Source organism: Budorcas taxicolor, chromosome 1, assembly GCF_023091745.1.
Source record: "Budorcas taxicolor isolate Tak-1 chromosome 1, Takin1.1, whole genome shotgun sequence".
Lineage (NCBI taxonomy): Eukaryota > Metazoa > Chordata > Mammalia > Artiodactyla > Bovidae > Budorcas > Budorcas taxicolor.
This window is the reverse complement of record NC_068910.1, coordinates 21,976,050-21,992,498: the sequence shown is the minus strand read 5'-3', so window position 1 is coordinate 21,992,498 and position 16,449 is coordinate 21,976,050. Positions and strand designations below refer to the sequence as shown.

General features: G+C 40.4%; 1 protein-coding gene across 1 annotated transcript in view; it reads left to right on the top strand.

Moving 5' to 3' along the window:
• CADPS (calcium dependent secretion activator) overlaps positions 1-16,449 on the top strand; it is a 480,748-nt gene that overhangs the window by 59,831 nt on the left and 404,468 nt on the right. The gene's annotated exons all lie outside the window — the stretch shown is intronic.

Below are 16,449 nucleotides of genomic sequence, written 5' to 3'. Positions count from 1 at the left end.
TCTCACCAATTTTAAGGAAAATATAAACCTAGCACAAGTCCTCTTATTTACTTATTTATTGGCTGTGCTACATAGAGCGCATGTGGATCTTAGTTCCCCAGTTAGGGATGGAACCCATGCCCCCTGCAGTGAAATGAGGAGTCTTAACTATTGGACCACTGGGGAAGTCCAACAAACCCCTCTTTTAAAAAATCTTTCTTGATAACTCCAATCAGTGAAACAAAACTGTTCTTGGGAATGTCTCAGAAGCTCCCTGTAGAATCTGTCTGACTCTCCTCTGCTTGCTGTCTCTCTCATATCAGCTGAATCAGAGTTCTTGCGAAGAAGAGCTGTGTGTCAAGGACATGGTAAGATTTAGGAACAGGCGCGGCGGCCCATGTCTCAGTTACTTACAAGCCTCCGCCTGTGTAGAGCTGGGAAGCTAAAGTCTGAATTCTTGAGATCAGAAATACAAAGATCTGGTCATCACCCTGGGCTACTCTCCTGATGCTTTAAATGTTACTCATGCCTCCTAGTTCACCTGTACGATGCCATGTCTGTTGGACTGAGGGCTGAGGGTAGAAGAGTTGTGACTGCAGGTGTAATAAAGGAAGGACCACTGCACCTCCATGCCTGGAAAGTTGTATCCTCTCCAGGCAAGGCAAGGCAGAGCTGTTTGTGAAGTCTGAAGCTGTTTTCTATAGCCAACAGGGACTTTATTGAAGACTGCATGGAAAAGGTTTAGTGTTAGAAGCATGAATTATTAGAGTTTAAATCTTCGCCCCACTGTTGACCAGTTGTGGGGCAGATCACCTTACCTCCTAAGCCTCACTGTCTTCCTTTAGGGGAAACTGGAGAGGCACATAGCAATTCATTCTTCATAAAGCAGTTAAGGGGTTTAAATGATACAAAGTAGTGCTTCCCGCATTTGAACATACACTGGAATCACCTGGAAGGCTTGTCCCAACAGATTGCTGGACCCACCACAGAGTTTCAGATTCCCTAGGCCTTGGGTGAGGCCTGATTATGTGCATTTCCAACAAGTTCCCAGGTATTGCTGCTGCCCGTTTGGGGGTCACACATTGGATTCCTGTGTGATCACACTGTGCAAACCCCTAACATAAGGCATATAAAGTACCTAATAGCATTCCTGACCCTTGGCATTTACCCAGTAGTAGCAATTTCCCCTTAGCTAATAAGGATTGAGAAAAAGAAACCGCAAATCTGAATTTTCTAACTTTCTTGAGACTGACTCCCTGGTCAGCACCTTAACAGCAATATAAAACAAAAGGCTGTGAAATTAATAAGCGGAAAAGGATACCCAGACAATTTTGCTGTTTCCCAATTGAAAAGTGATTTTCTAATGAGAACCTATTTTATAGCTCAGGGAACCCCACTCAGTGTTTTGTGGTGACCCAAATGGGAAGAAAATCTAAAAAAGCGGGTATATACATATATGTATAGCTAATTCACTTTGCTTTGTTCAGAAAAAAACTGACATGGTAGTGTAAAGCAACTATATTCCAATAAAAATTAATTTTAGAATACGCAAATACAAAAAATAAGTGATTTTCCCCCTGAATAGCAAATTGAAAATTAGAGGTTCCATGTGGGATGTATGTGCACACGTATGTATTTGCAAGCACATATGTGCACATACTTCTTGGCTGTTGATGTACGAGCTTCACTCCCAAAACAAGATTTTCACCAGGCAGGCCCAGCTTATGTGCTTTGTTTTTTTCCCTTCTTTTGGCATGTGTATGTGGGAGAGGATGTGGGAGACAGAAGACAGAGAAAACAAGTGTTCTTAGAAGAAACACAAAGAACCTCTCATTAGAGAAGAAAATTAAAATAATTCAGCCCCTGGACTATTCTTTTTAAGTGCACCAAATTATATCAGTTCTTGATAGAATACACTGTAGTCTATAGGATTATCTTTTTATAAAAAAAAAATAAAGTACTAATATCTTTCACTGTGCTATGAGCAATATAAGGAAAATCACTATTCATGTTATTTTCCTTCCCACCACAGATTTTTTTTTTTGTAAGAAAGGGAACCCCAGGTGTGAACCTGAGGAATTATTTTAATAATTGTTTGTGCCTGGATTTTCTGCCATTACATTCAGCCCTTCATTTCTTTTTATTAGCTTACCCTCCAGACTCTGTACAGCCTCTGACTTCCAGCGCTGGAGAGAACACTGTCAGAGCCTCTGAGAGAACTCAGGATTTATCGCTGTAGTCTCAGAGTACAGATTCAAGGTGCTGTTGAATCTGACTTCCAGATTCAAGGTGCTGTTGGCCCACTACTGCCACATGTGGTATAACTGACTCCGTGTTTAGCAGATTGTAACTGTTGAATATTCATGCATTAAACAGATATCAGTAGCTCTCTGTCAAATATCTGGCTAGGTTTTGACATCTATGTAGCTTTGAATGATGCATTTTTGAGGATGGTACCAACAGGTACCAAAACACCAGCTGCAAAATGTTTCAGAATCGGGAGTTTGAATGATAATGGTGATGTCAGCCTTGGATGTCAGTTTGGGTTTGGTTCTTTGTCCAAGTCCTCCTAATCTAAGATTATTTGAGGTCACTTCCCCCTTCTGCATTATGTAATGTCTGCAAAGAGAAGTCAGATGGAGAAAAAAGTGAGAGCCCTGGCAGAAAAACACAGACACTGGCCCTTAGGCTGTCACATGACTTGTAAACCTGCAACCCCCTAAGGTTCAGCAAGGATGGGATTTTGACAGCCCCACCCCCACCCCACCCCCCACCATCCCAGTCACCGGCAGGAATTGAAATCCTAATTGCTTTTCTTCAGTCAAATCATGGATGAAGCGATTAAACAGATAAAGGCTTACTTATCTCCTACAGAGAACCAGCATAAGTGTAGTCCTGCTTTCTGATAGGAATATAACTGTCAGTCAAAGGATTAAGCCTTTAAGGGGTGGAGAGAGCAGGGCCTTGTAATGTGTTCACATTTGCAAACCACAGCTGTGTGGTTTAGTCCTGGGAATACATATTGATCTTACTCCTCTTTGAAGTCTACTCTTCTGTTACCTACAGGCTTTCTGCCCCCCGATCACTTTCTTACATTAAAGAAAAAACAAAAGGATATTTTAAAAACTCACTTAAAAATAGTATTTCACTGAATCACCCAAAGAGGAGCTATAATTAAAGCTAACCATTTGCATTACCCTCAGTGAGGACAAACCTCGAAAGTTTTATCAACTTAGAATGTACAAGTCTGATTATTTCATCAGAAATACGGTATTGTGTATTTGAATTTTTTTTTTCCACAGCCCATTCTGGATTTTGTCCTTTGAAGGAGGTTGTTTTTCCATGTGGCAATTCAGTTAAGGACTGAGTGTAGGTTTTTCATTTTAGCAATACAGATACACCTGCTGGTTTAAATTGCATCAGCTAAGTTGAAAAGTGAAAGTGAAAGTCATGTCCGACTCTTTGCAACTCCATGGACTATAGTCCATGGAATTCTCTGTCAGAATACTGGAGAGGGTAGCCTTTCCCTTCTCCAGGGGATCTTCCCAAGCCAGGGATCGAAACCAGGTCTCCCGCATTGCAGATGGATTCTTTACCAGCTGAGCCACAAAGGAAGCCCCTGAATACTGGAGTGGGTAGCCTATCCCTTCTCCAGCAGATCTTTCTGACCCAGGAATGGAACCAGGGTTTCCTGCTTTGCAGGTGTGTTCTTTACCAACTGAGCTATGAGGGAAGCCCTTCAGCTGAGTTAGTACACACGCAAAATGCACCTTCTATTTTCTCATTAGCTGTCATCTAGCTGTCTGCACCTATTAATTTTTTGGAAAGATAATGGATATCCCTAGAGAAACCCAACAGAAATGGCACAGTAAATGACAGGTCATTTCTTATGTGATAATGGAAATTAAGCATTAGCAGGTTTCTGACTATCTTCATTCAAGGTTCTGGGTTCCTTATCTCAACCTTGACATCTGGGTTTTATGCTGCAAACCCAGTTTCTCCCCACTATTTTTCTGCCTGAGAACAAAAGTCCCATCAGCCAAGTCTGTGTTCCCTATTGTTCCTTAGTCTAATAAACAAGCTAATGCATCAACTACTATATTTTGAACTTTCATCCCATCCATCCATCCATTTGTTGATTCATGTATTCAACCAGAGCCTTCCCAGTCTTAGGCTCATTATTCAAGGCACCAGCTATGAATAATAAGCGCTCATTTCCTTGGCGCTTACAATCCAACTTGGAAGACAAATTTTTGAGTAATTAGACATTTGAGTATAGCTGCAAAATAGACTGGCAAGGAAGATCTGGTGGGCAGAATTACAAGAGTGACCCCAGTGACCCTCACTCTTGTGTAATTTCTTTTGCTTTGGGTGAACGTGGAAACTGTGAATGTAATATCAGTATTTTGATTATGTCAAATTCATATGACAAAAGCGAAATTATTCCAGTGGGTCTAATCTAATTATATGAATCCTTTAAAAGCAAAGCATTTTCTCTGGCTCATGGACAGAAGGTGGAGTCAGAGAGATGGCATGCTTGAGAAGGATTAGATACATCATTACTGGCTTGAAGATGGGGGTGAACACATGATGAGGCATATTGGTGGCCTCTAGAGCTGAGAGCAGGTCTGGCTGACAGCCAGCAAGGAAACAGAGACATCGTTCCTACAGCTGCAAGGAACTGGATTCTGCCAAGACTTGAATGAGCTTAGAAATGAATTTTTCCCTATAGCTTCCAGATAAAACTCCAGCTCTGCAGACAGCTTAAATTCAGCCTTAGGAGACTGCTAAGGGTTGACTCCTTTCTACCATAAAAATATATTAAGATCCTAACCCCCAGTCCCTTGCTGCTGCTGCTGCTTCTGCTGCTAAGTCGCTACAGTCGTGTCGGACTCTGTGCGACCCCATAGATGGCAGCCCACCAGGCTCCCCCATCCCTGGGATTCTGCAGGCAGGAACACTGGAGTTGGTTGCCATTTCCTTCTCCAATGCATGAAAGTAAAGTCTCTCAGTCGTGTCTGACTGTTTGCGACCCGATGCACTGCAGCCTACCAGGATCCTCCGTCCATGGGATTTTCCAGGCAAGAGTACTGGAATGGGGTGCCATTGCCTTCTCTGAGTCCCTTGCTAGTTGATGTGTAAAATGTAGCAACAGTCTCCAACACTGGTTGCCTGTCTTTTTAATTTGAGCTACTCAAATAGGTGTTGGACTCATCTACTTGAGTTACTTACCTGTTTGAAATGCTTATTGTAGTTTAATTTGCATTGTCCTGATGGCTGAGGATGTCGAGCATTTCTTCATGAACTTATTAGCCACTCTTGTATATTCATTTGTGAAGTGTGTGTTCAAGCCTTTTGTCTATGTTTCCTTTTTTTAGTATTTATTTTATTAAAATATAGTTGATTCACAATGTTGTGTTAATTTCTGCTATAAAGTGGTCCAGTTTTATATAGACACACACCCCCACACACATAGATACCATTCTTTTTCATATTCTTTTACATTATGACTTACGACAGGATATCCAGTTCATCCCTCCCTCACCACCAAATCCCCATTGGCAACCACAAGCCTGATCTCTATGTCTGTGAGTCTCTTTCTGTTTTGTAGATAAGTGCATTTGTGTCATATTTTATATTCCACATATAAATGATATCACGTGGTATTTGTCTTTCTCTGTCTGACACACTGCATTTAGTATGATAATCTCTAGGTTCATCCACATTGCTGAAAATGGCATTATTTCATTCTTTTTTATGGCTGAGTAGTATTCCCTCGTGTATATGCACCACACCTTCTTTATCCATTCATCTGTTGATGGACATTTAGGTTGTTTCCATGTGTTGGCCCTTGTGAATAGTGCTGCTATGAATAAAGTGGTACATATATCTTTTCAAATTATAGTTTTCTCTGAATATGCCCAGGAGTGGGATTGCTGGATTATATGGCAATTCTATTTTTTTTGGTTTTTTTTTTAGTTTTTTGAGGAAGCTCCATACTTTTTTCCATAGTGGCTGAACCAATTTCTATTCACACCAACAGTAGGAAATCTTTTGCCTATTTAAAAGTTGGGTTGTTTGGCTTTTTATTTCTGAGCATAGGAATGCTTTCTTGTCTTAGCCTTTCTTAAGATTTTGATGCAGTGTATGGAGTCTGTGTCCCCATATTATGACTCTGAAATCTAGTCAAGTTTGAGGAAGATACAACTTTGCAAAGTCTTTGGCTATTTGCAATGACCATAAGTTGAGATTTTTCCCATCCAGAGGCTTGCTTGGTGATTATTTTAAATTGTCAAGAAAAACATTTGAAAAATGATTCTCAGCATGTTGTTTTCTTCTCACTGTGGACTCGGCATTGAATTTTAATGTCAAACTTCAGCTAGAAAATTCCTAGCTTGGACACAGTCACTTTAACCAAGTGTGGGTTGTACAGAAGGTATTACTATCATCATCAAAGGGCCCTTGAGTCCATTGGTAGTAGCATTCTAAAACACATCCTGTTTCTCCTCCCTCACTGGAAAATGTGGTAATGTACATTTGAACGTGGAAGTCTATATGCAATTTTCATCCTTTTCTAAGTAAAACTGGTTTAGAAACCATTTGAACCTTTTGTTCATGTTCCTATTATACCAATCTGTCTAGCATACAAGCTTCTTGACCCAGAATATTAGGCTTCTGCTCAATAATTCCTTGAACCTTCAAATGATTCATACAGTATCATTAAACAAGCTGCTTACTCAAGGACCTCTATTTATACTCAGAAGAAAATGTTAAACAATGAATTCCACCTAATTATTTGATAAACTCTAGACAATTTTTCTTTAAAGAAAACTCCATATTTGGAAGTTGTTTTGAGCCTTGCTTCATGGATCTAGAGAGCTAAAGTGCTAAAGAACCATAATATTCAAGGAATCAAAAGGTTTCTACAAGCTCAGTCATGTGAAAATGTGCCAGCAGATGCTTTCTCTTTTTCAGGGAACTCTACAGCCCTGGTGGTTCAGGCAGTAAAGAATCTGCCTGCAGTGTGGGAAACCTGGGTTCAATCCCTGGCTTGGGAAGATCCCCTGGAGGAGGGTATGGCAACCCACTCCAGTATTCTTGCCTGGAGAATCCTCATGGATAGAGGAGCCAGGCAGGCTACGCAGTTCATGGGGTCACAAAGAGTCGGACACGACTGAGTGGCTAGGCACATATACAGCCTTAGTCAGCTAATATTCAGTACAAAGATGGCAAATAGATTGCATCTCATATGAAAATGCTGATTAATGTGGTTCCCTTGAAGGTCACACAGAGCTCTTCCCTATTCTTCAGGCAAGTGAAAGTGAAGTCACTCAGTCGTGTCCGTCTCTTTGCGACCCTGTGGACTATAGCCTACCAAGCTCCTCCGTCCATGGGATACTCCAGGCAAGAATACTGGAGTGGGTTGCCATTTCCTTCAGGCAAGTGAGATGCAATTGACTTGTGATAACCTCACGATCCCTGAGAAAGAAAGTACCTTTTTCAATACTGTGTACTTGACCTTTCAAGATATGAGGTTTTGAAGTTAGCCAGAGAGCAAAAGCAAACAAATTATGCAGTGTCTATCAAATAGTCTGTTACCCCGGTGTTTAGAAAGGCTCCTCAGTCAACTTTTGGTTCTACATGCAAGGGAGAAGAGATATTTTAAATCCTAGGGAGGAAAGATGTTCAAACCGTCAGAGAATCTCCATGATCTTTGCTCCAGGGCCACATCTGTCTATTTCCTGACCTTGAACATTTGATTGTTATTCTTACAAGGTCAAAGTTGAGAAAGGCCAGGATAAGTTTAACCCAAATCCTTCACTTCATCTGCAGCTGTGGTTGGAGCATTTTGATACGGAGAAAGTGGAGCAAACCTGGGCTTTGACAAAGCTTCTGCATCAGTTAGAAATTTTCTTGTCATTGCAGACTGTGGAGATTTGAAAGCTGGGTGTTAGTATAAGACTGAAATGAGAAAGGAGTGAAGGCTATATATCAGCTCTGCTGAATTACTCCAGGAGAAACGGCATTTTTAAGACTCACCTGTGAAAAAACTTCAGGCTTTCTTTTTTAAATTAATTTTTTCAAGTATGGTTGATTTACAGTGTTGTGTTAGTTTTAGGCATACAACAAAGTGATTCGGTTTTATCTATCTGTGTTTCCAGATTCTTTTCCCATATAGGTTATTACAAAATATTAAGTAGAGTTCCCTATATTATATAGTAAATTCTTGTTATCCATTTTATATATAGTACTGTTTACTTCAGTTCAATCACTCAGTCATGTCCAACTCTTTGCGACCCCATGGACTATAGTACACCAGGCCTCCCTGTTTATCACCAACTCCCAGAGTTTAATCAAACTGATGTCCATTGAGTCAGTGATGTCATCCAACCATCTCATCCTCTGGCAGCCCCTTCTTCTCCTGTCCTCAATCTTTCCAAGCATCAGGGTCTTTTCAGATGAGTCAATTCTTCGCATCAGGTGGCCAAAGTATTGGAGTTTCAGCTTCAGCATCAGTCCTTCCAATGAATATTCAGGGATGATTTCCTTGTTATTCACAAATTCCTGATTTATCCCTCTCTCCTCACCTTCCCCTTTGGTAATCATAAGCTTGGTTTCTATGTCTACAAGTCTGTTTCTATTTTGTAAATAAGTTCATTTTTATCATTTTTTTAAGATTCCACATATAAGTGATATCATGTATTTGTCTTTCTCTGACTTACTTCCCTTAGTATCATAATTTCTAGGTTCTTCCATGTTGCTCCAGTTCAGTTCAGTTCAGTCGCTCAGTCATGTCTGACTCTTTGCGACCCCATGATTTGCAGCACACCAGGCTTCCCTGTCCATCACTATCTCCCGGAGTTCACTCAGACTCACGTCCATCGAGTCCCTGATGCCATCCAGCCATCTCATCCTCGGTTGTCCCCTTCTCCTCCTGCCCCCAATCCCTCCCAGCATCAGAGTCTTTTCCAATGAGTCAATTCTTCGCATGAGGTGGCCAAAGTACTGGAGCTTCGGCTTCAGCATCATTCCTTCCAAAGAAATCCCAGGGCTGATCTCCTTCAGAATGGACTGGTTGGATCTCCTTACAGTCCAAGGGACCCTCAAGAGTCTTCTCCAACACCACAGTTCGAAAGCATCAATTCTTCAGCACTCAGCCTTCTTCACAGTCCAACTCTCACATCCATACATGACTACTGGAAAAACCATAGCCTTGATTAGACGGACCTTAGTCAGCAAAGTAATGTCTCTGCTTTTGAATATACTATCTAGGTTGGTCATAACTTTTCTTCCAAGGAGTAAGCATCTTTTAATTTCATGGCTGCAGTCACCATCTGCAGTGATTTTGGAGCCCAAAAAAATGAAGTCTGACACTGTTTCCCCTGTTTCCCCATCTATTTCCCATGAAGTGATGGGACCGGATGCCATGGTCTTCGTTTTCTGAATGTTGAGCTTTAGGCCAACTTTGTCGCTCTCTTCTTTCACTTTCATCAAGAGGCTTTTTAGTTCCTCTTCACTTTCTGCCATAAGGGTGGTGTCATCTGCATATCTGAGGTTATTGATATTTCTCCTGGCAATCTTGATTCCAGCTTGTGTTTCTTCCAGCCCAGCGTTTCTCATGATGTACTGAGCATAGAAGTTAAATAAGCAGGGTGACAATATACAGCCTTGATGGACTCCTTTTCCTATTTGGAACCAGTCTGTTGTTCCATGTCCAGTTCTAACTGTTGCTTCCTGGCCTGCATACAGATTTCTCAAGAGGCAGGTCAGGTGGTCTGGTATTCCCATCTCTTTCAGAATTTTCCACAGTTTATTGTGATCCACACAGTCAAAGGCTTTGGCATAGTCAATAAAGCAGAAATAGATGTTTTTCTGGAACTCTCTTGCTTTTTCCATGATCCAGCGGATGTTGGCAATTTGATCTCTTGTTCCTCTGCCTTTACTAAAACCAGCTTGAACATCAGGGAGTTCATGGTTCACGTATTGCTGAAGCCTGGCTTGGAGAATTTTGAGCATGACTTTACTAGCATGTGAGATGAGTGCAATTGTGTGATAGTTTGAGCATTCTTTGGCATTGCCTTTCTTTGGGATTGGAAGGAAATCTGACCTTTTCCAGTCCTGTGGCCACTGCTGAGTTTTCCAAATTTGCTGGCATATTGAGTGCAGCACTTTCACAGCATCATGTTTCAGGATTTGAAACAGCTCAACAGGAATTCCATCACCTCCACTAGCTTTGTTCGTTGTGATGCTTTCTAAGGCCCACTCGGCTTCACATTCCAAGATGTCTGGCTCTAGACCAGTGATCACATCATCATGATTATCTGGGTCATGAAGATCTTTTTTGTACAGTTCTTCCATGTATTCTTGCCACCTCTTCTTAATATCTTCTGCTTCTGTTAGGTCCATACTATTTCTGTCCTTTATCGAGCCCATCTTTGCATGAAATGTTCCCTTGGTATCTCTAATTTTCTTAAAGAGATCTCTAGTCTTTCCCATTCTGTTGTTTTCCTCTATTTCTTTGCATTGATCACTGAAGAAGGCTTTCTCATCTCTCCTTGCTATTGTTTGGAACTCTGCATTCAGATACTTATATCTTTCCTTTTCTCCTTTGCTTTTTGCCTCTCTTCTTTTCACAGCTATTTGTAAGGCCTCCCCAGACAGCCATTTTGCATTTTTGCATTTCTTTTCCATGGGTATGGTCTTGATCCCTGTCTCCTGCACAATGTCACGAACCTCATTCCATAGTTCATCAGGCACTCTATCTATCAGATCTAGGCCCTTAACTCTATTTCTCACTTTCACTGTATAATCATAAGGGATTTGATTTAGGTCACACCTGAATGGTCTAGCGGTTTTCCCTACTTTCTTCAATTTGAGTCTGAATTTGGCAATAAGGAGTTCATGATCTGAGCCATAGTCAGTTCCTGGTCTTGTTTTTGTTGACTGTATAGAGCTTCTCCATGTTTGGCTGCAAAGAATATAATCAATCTGATTTTGGTGTTGACCATCTGGTGATGTCCATGTGTAGAGTCTTCTCTTGTGTTGTTGGAAGAGGGTGTTTGCTATGACCAGTGTATTTTCTTGGCAAAACTCTATTAGTCTTTGCCCTGCTTCATTTTGCATTCCAAGGGCAAATTTGCCTGTTACTCGAGGTGTTTCTTGACTTCCTACTTTTGCATTCCAGTCCGCTGTAATGAAAAGGACATCTTTTTTGGGTGTTAGTTCTAAAAGGTCTTGTAGGTCTTCATAAAACCGTTCAACTTGAGCTTCTTCAGCATTACTGGTTGGGGCATAGACTTGGATAACTGTGATATTGAATGGTTTGCCTTGGAAACGAACAGAGATCATTCTGTCGTTTTTGAGATTGCACCCAAGTACTGCATTTCAGACTCTTTTGTTGACCATGATGGCTACTCCATTTCTGAGGGATTCCTGCCCGCAGTAGTAGATATAATGGTCATCTGAGTTAAATTCACCCATTCCAGTCCATTTTAGTTCGCTGATTTCTAGAATGTCAACGTTCACCCTTGCCATCTCTTGTTTGACCAGTTCCAATTTGCCTTGATTCATGGACCTGACATTCCAGGTTCCTATGCAATATTGCTCTTTACAGCATCGGATCTTGCTTCTATCACCAGTCACATCCACAGCTGGGTATTGTTTCTGCTTTGGCTCCATCCCTTCATTCTTTCTGGTTATTTCTCCACTGATCTCCAGTAGCATATTGGACACCTACTGACCTGGGGAGTTCCTCTTTTGGTATCCTATCATTTTGCCTTTTCATGCTGTTCATGGGGTTCTCAAGGCAAGAATACTGAAGTGGCTTGCCATTCCCTTCTCCAGTGGACCACATTCTGTCATGTTGCTCCAAATGGCATGATTTCATTATTTTTTATGCCTGAATATTACTCCATTGTATATATGTACCACTTCTTCTTTATCTGTTCCTCTGTTGATGGACAGTTAGGTTGCTTCTATGTCCTGACTTTTGTCAATAGTGCTGCAGTGAACAGTGGGGTGCATATACTTTTTTGAATTATGGTTTTCTCTGGATTTATGCCCAGGAGTGATATTGCCGGATCATATGGCAGCTCTGTTTTTAGTTAATATGATCTTTCTGAATGCACAGTTTCATACTGTTCTGCACTAAGACAGGTTTCTGCAAAGATGGTTGGGTCATCTTACCCAGCAGTGTCAGGATGTTTTCATTTAGCCATGCCTGGTTTTTATTTTATTTTTTTTTAACTTTCCATCAAGTAGAAATTTCTTCCTTTTTTCTTAACGACTGAAGCGACTTAGCAGCAGCAGTATTTTATTTACTCTAAATGACTGTCCTAGGCTGTTTATAGATTTTTTTTCTAAGTTCTCAGCTCAAATTTCCATATGATGCTTTGAAATGAGATCCTTTTAATGCAAGTTCCTTTTGTAGCAGGAACTAATAAAATACCCACCTTTGTAAACAAATTATTTGATGGTGGGTAAGAGTGCGTAGCAGGAGACAAACTAAATCCAGAATGTATTCAGTTGCTTGGTGATGGTGTCCAAAGCCTGCATCTACAGTTTTCCCAAAGAGGCAGGAAGAGTTGAAATGGGAAAGATTTTTTGTTTTAACCATTATATATATATGTTTATGTACATGTGCATATGTGTGTGTGTGTGTGTATATATGAAAGTGAAAATGTTCGTCACTCAGTCACATCTGACTCTTAGTGACCCATGGACTGCAGCCCGCCAGTCTCCTCCATCCATGGGACTTCCCAGGCAAGAATATTAGAGCAGGTAGCCATTTCCTTCTCCAGGGATCTTCCCAACCCAGGGATCGAACCTGAGTCTCTGCATTGCAAATTCTTTACCATCTGAGCCACCAGGGAAGCCCAAATATATATATGGATTTTATATATTTATATACATACATTATATGTATATATGTTTTGGTGTATGAAATATTGTTTTCATTCTTTTGGCCTTATCCAATTGTCTTATACTAACTGAACTGAACTGAACTGAAGTGTTCATAGCAAGGCCAGGTCAGAGTGTCTATTATGCAGTTGTTAATTTAAAGCTTTATAAAAATATATCCATCTTCTGTGATCATCTCCATGAGCCCTGGATGGGTGGAGAAAAATTGATCTCTCTTCCAGCTCAAATTGAAAAATGAAATGCGAAATTGACAGAAAATACTTTAACTCTTCATGATCCCCACATCATCCTGGAAAGATTAACTTCAAGGCTCAGAGAGTGTCCACAGCTGTTCTAATTCAAGTAGAAAGGTTTATGTATTGCTAATCTCTCCTTTTTTCAGTAAATTTGCAAGCCTGAAGAAGACAGAAAGCCTTAGAGATAGAGAGAGATGGAGAGAGAGAGACAGACAAAAAGAGAGAAAACAAAGGCAGGGACACAGACGGAGGGATTTTACATAAAAGCCATATCAGTTTGTTTTATCTTAGCTTACTTAGAAACTCAAAAAGGTGGAAGCAAGAGGCAGCATAAAGTGACCAATCTTTAATAGGAACACACGAGATTGAAGTGCGTGACAACCAAGCTTCCAACTTTCTATGTGGCCCGTTATTTTTCTGTGAATAGTATTGAAGTATCAAGGACATACAGTAGGTCACACAGATCTGACAGGTATAATTTATACCCAGATTATGAAAAAAGATGTTATCTGTCCCCCAGCTCTCCCCTCACCAGTCGCTGCTCCCATGGACATTCATTACTGTTCTGATTGCTAACACCATGGATTATTTTTGCCTGGTTTGAACTTTATGTGAATAGAATCATAGTCTGAAATTTCTGGTTTCTTTCACTCACTAATTTGTGGGTGTGGTTCATCCATATTGTTGCATGTAGAGCAGTGGATTCATTTTCATTTTGTGTGTAGTTCAGTAACTAGGCTGTTTTTCACCCATTCTACTGGTAATAGACCTTTTAGCTCTTTGCAGTCTGAGACTATTTCAACCTGTGTTGCCATGATCAAGCTGGTACATGTCTTCTGGTGAATATGTGCTTACATATTTTGTCTCCTTTTGTCTTCAGAACTGTAGTCTCCTAAACGTCTAACATCAGAAATTTAAGTTTGTTTTTTTCTTTAAAAACACCTGTACACATCTTCAAGCGAAGGCCAGAACCTTCTCAAAGGGGTTTGATGAGCTCTGATAAGGGAAGGACCAAAAAGAAGATAGAAGTGAAGCAAACCTGTTGTGTGAGATTTGTATTTCTGCAGAGCCCTCAGAATTGAGTTTGCTTTTAAAATGGGAAAGTTTATTTAGTGATTCATATCATCAACTAATTGCTTTGATCTTTAAAGTAATGAAAGCAGTTGAAGGAGTAGAGAGTCAGTACTCCCCGTACGCAACAATAAAGTTTCATGGAGCTAGACCCTAATGATCGCACAGCCCACAAAATACACTCCAGCTTCATCTGAAACCTATTCTTGAGAAAACAAATGTATGACTGCATTTTCAGAATATGGCTTGTCAGTTTGGAAGGCATTGTAAATTTGTGAACAACCTCAGTAAGGTTTTCCCATGATGTAATTTCTTCCTGATATTTAATTCGATATTTTGGAAACTTAGAAATCTGTGCTGTATGTGAAATACACATGGGTTTAGAGAAACAGTAAAAATAAAACTTTCTATATTGACATTTTAAATGATAATATTATATATTGGGTTAGGTATAAGGTTAAAATTAATTTCATCTCTTTCTATGTATTTTATTGACTGCTACTAGAAAATTTAAAATTATGTATGTGGCTCATATTATGTTCAGTATGGTACGTTTAAACCTTCCCATTACCTTCCAAAGACTGGTGCTTTGGCCCAGGAAAAGAAAAAAAAAAAAAAAATGCTTCACAGGATTAGAGAAATAAGTTTTTCAGATATTCGTACTTTTCTTTAAATTTATTTTTTATTGAAGTATAGTTGAGTTATAATGTGTTAATTTCTGCTTTACAACAAAGTGACTCAGTTATACACATATATCCATTCTTTTTTATATTCTTCGCTATTATGGCTTATCCCGGGATATTGAATGTAGTTCCCTGTGCTGTACAATATGGCCTTGTGTTTATTAGACGTGCTTACTTTCTAATTACTTTCTTTCTACATCTACCCACAGATTCCATGTCTTACATGGGCTTAGCTCGATTGCAACTGCCTTTTATCTTGTTTCATAGCTTTTATCATAAAATGATTAGAGCATTTAGTAAGTGCCAACTGTGTGCAGTTAAGAGAAATGTTTTATACAGCCATGCTTCTTGTTGAAGAGAAAAACCCCATGTGTTTCATTCATTCATTCATTCAATAAGGATTTATTGAGCTTCTATTGTGTGCTGGCAGCTAGGCAAAGAATGAGGAATTTAGCGATAAACCAAGCACACTTCTGTTGCAAAAGAGCTTAGAGTCAAATAGAAGAGAGAGATAAGAAAGCAAAGTGGGTATATGGAAAGTAGAGATCTGGGGGTGTAGGGAGGCATTATGGAATATGAGGTGCTGTGAGATAACAGAAAATATATGTACTGGTTTCTCTCTCCTCCAGTTCCCAGCACAGAGTTCCTAAAACTCTTGCACTTTCCTAAGTGATGAGAGTGTCATTTCTTCCAATGGATCGACCTTGAGTGGGCTCCTACATGGCTCTTGGCAGTGGGCTGGTCACCAGTAAGACTTAACCATGATTAGAAACTTGGAATTTTCAGCCCTACCTACCATTCTCTTGAGAAGGGAAAATGGCTGAAAATGGAGTTTAGGGTTGATTATGCCTGTGTGATGAAGCCTCCATAGAAATCCCCAAAATACTTGGTTAGAAGAGTTTTCAGGAGGGTGAACATGTGGTTGTGCAGGTACCCAGAGAAAGATGGAGGCTACACATCACACCCTACATGACCCTTTCATCTGGATGCTCATCCATATGTTTTTATCATATCCTTTTAAGAGAAACTGACAAAACATGAGTGATTTCCTGGGTTCTGTGAGCTGTTCTAGCAAATTAACAGTGCCCAAAGTAGAGGTCATGGAAACCTCTGGTTTATAGCTGATCAGTCAGAAGCATAAGTGACAAAATGGACTTGTGATTGGAATCTGTGTTAGGGGAGTGGACTGTCCAGTGAGACTGAGCCCTTAACCTGTGGCATTTGTTGCTGTCTCCAGATAGTGTCAGAACTGAATCAAATAGTGGAGAATTGCTTGGTGTGGGGTGTTAGTCACTCAGTCATATCCAACTCTTTGTGACCCCATGAACTGTAGCCCGCCAGGCTCTTCATCCATGGAATCCTCCAGGCAAGGATACTGGAGTGGGTTTCCATTTCCTTCTCCAGGGGATCTTCCCAACCGAGGGATCAAACTCCAGTATCCTGTATTACAGGCAGATTCTTTACTGTCTGCGCCACCAGGGAAACCCCTGGTGTGGGATAACACCGCTTAATACCCACATGTGTCGGAATTGGTTATTAGAATCAAAATACCTGCTTTA